This window comes from Orycteropus afer, unplaced genomic scaffold, assembly GCF_000298275.1.
Source record: "Orycteropus afer afer isolate SDZICR_OR568_19922 unplaced genomic scaffold, OryAfe1.0 scaffold00430, whole genome shotgun sequence".
NCBI classification, from domain to species: Eukaryota; Metazoa; Chordata; class Mammalia; order Tubulidentata; family Orycteropodidae; genus Orycteropus; species Orycteropus afer.
Genome location: NW_006922017.1, coordinates 1,256,612 through 1,259,430, shown reverse-complemented (window position 1 = coordinate 1,259,430; position 2,819 = coordinate 1,256,612).

Below are 2,819 nucleotides of genomic sequence, written 5' to 3'. Positions count from 1 at the left end.
GGTGGCTAGAACAGGTAAGATGGGGCAGGGGACAGCCCCCAGGTGGCAGAAAGCAGCAGCAGACAGAGATGGCAGCTGGAAAATGTAAGGTGAGTGGGGGAGAGCACCACACAGCAGGAAGCAGCGGCAGACAGGGCTGGCAGGAATAGGTAGAGGGTAGCCCAAGATGTGAGTGGAGCAGTTGAAACAGCTAAGGGAGATATACTAAGGGAATTGTCATACTGTGGTGGCTTGCATGTTGCTGTGAGGCTGGAGGCTCTGCCAGTAAGGGTGCCCATGGTAGAACAGTTTTGGTGGAACTTCCAGACTGAGACAGACTCAGAAGAAGGAAGAGGCCATCCACTTCTCAAAGAACTGCCCAGTGAAAACCTTATGAATAGTAGTTAAACACTGTCTTATTTATTACTGGAAAATTTGATGAATAGCCCTGAAACACTGTCTGTTACAGTGCTGGAAGATGAGCCCCTGAGGTCAGAAGGCACTCAAAATATGACAGGGAAAGAGCTGCCTCATCAGAGTAGAGCCTACCTTAATTATATGTATAATATAAAGCTTTGGGGACCTCCATTTGCTGAATTGGTGTGACTTGGTATGAGAAGAAACAGCTGCAAACATCCATTGATAATTGGAGCATAGAATATACGAAGTATGAATCTAGGAAAATTGGAAGTTGTCAAAACTTAAATGGAATGCATAAAGATTGATATCCTAGGCATTAGTGAGCTGAAATGGACTGGTTTTGGCCATTTTGAATCATATGATCTACTATGCCAGGAATGACAAATTGAAGAGGAATGGCATGACATTCATCGTCACGAAGAATGTCTCAAGATCTGATAGTACAGTGCTGTCAGTGACAGAATAAAATCCATAAGCCTACAAGGAAAGCCAGTTAATACTACTGCTATTCAAATTTATGCACCAACCACCAGAGCCAAAGAGGAGGAAATTAAAGATTTTTACCAACTTCCCCCTGCATAGACATAGCTAATAATTCAGCCTATCCACCCATCTATCCACCCACAGATCAATGTTCACCTTCACTGACAACACAGTACCGTATGTGCATAAGAGTTCATCTTTATTGTCTGAAATTGACTAAACATGCAGTCAAGATGTGCTGATTATCACTGGTGACTGGAATGCAAAAGTTGGAAACAAAGAAGAATCATCAGTAGTTGGAAAATTTGGCCTTAGAGAGAGAAATAATGCTGGAGATCTCATGATAGAATTTTGCAAGACCAATGACTTATTCATTACAAATACCTTTTTTCAGCAACACAAACAGTGGCTATACATGTCGAGTTCAACAGATGGAATACACAGGAATCAGATTGACTACATCTGTGGCAAGAAGTGATAAAGAAGCTCAATATCTTCAGCCAAAACAAGGGCAGGAGGTGATTGTGGAACAGACCATCAACTGCTCATTTGTAAGTTCAAGTTGAAATTGAGGACAATTAAAACAAGTCCAGGAGAGCCAAAATATGACTTCATTATATACCTCCTGAATTAGAGACCATTTCAAGAATAGATTTGATACCCACTGAGATGTTTCAATAAATGGATACACACTAGGGGCACTCACTCAGCTATGCCAAGAGATTTGGAAGACAGATATCTGGCCAAATGACTGGAAAAGATCAATATTTGTACCCATTCCAAAGAAAGGTGATCCCACAGAATGTGGAAATTATCAAACAATATCATTAATAACACACACAAATAAAATCTTACTGAAGATAATTCAAAAACGGTTGCGACGGAGAACTTCCAGAGGTGCAAGCTGGATTCAGAAGAGGACGTGAAACGAGGGATATCATTGCTGATGTCAGATGGATTTTGGCTAAAAGCAAAGAATACCAGAAAGGTGTTTACTTGTGTTTTATTGACTATCCAAAAGCATTTGACTGTGTGGATCATAATACATTATGGATAGCATTGAAAAGAATGGGAATTCTGGAACATTTAATTATGCTCAGTGGGAACTTGCACATAGACCAGGAGGCTGTCATTTGAACAGAACAAAGGGACACTGCATGGTTTAAAATCAAGAAGGGAGTATGTCAGGGTTGTACCTTTTCACCATATTTATTCAACCTGTATGCTGAACAAATAATTCAAGAAACAGGACTATATAAAGAATGTAGCATCAGGATTGGAGAAAGACTCATTAACAACCTGTGTTATGCAGACGACACAACTTTGCTTGTTGAAAGTGAGGATGACTTGAAACATTTACTGACGAAGATTGAAGACTACAGTCTGCAAAATGAATTACACCTCAATATAAAGGAAACAAAAAATCCTTACAAGTGGACCAATAAGCAACATCATGATAAATAGAGAAAAGATTGAAGTTGTCAAAGACTTCATATTTCTTGGTTCTACAATCAACACCAGTGGAAGCAGCAGTCAAGATATCAGATGTCATATAGCATTGGGCAAATCTGCTATGAAGGATGTCTTTCAAGTGCTGAAGAGCAAAGATGTTTCCTCAAAGACTGAGTTGCGCTTGACACAAGCCATGGTATTTTCAGTTGCCTCATATGCATGTGAGAACTGGGCAATGAAAAAGGAAGACCAAAGAAGAGTTAATGCTTTTGAGTTGTGGTGTTGGCGAAGAATATTGCAAGCTCCATGGACTGCTAAAAGAACTAACAAATCTGTTTTGAAAGAAGTGCATCCAGAATGCTCCTTTAAAGTGAGAATGGCCAGACTTCGTCTTACCTACTTTGGTCATGTTGTAAGAAGGGATCATTCCCTGGAGAAGGATATCATGCTTGGCAAAGTGAAGGGGCAGTGAAAAAGGGGAAGAC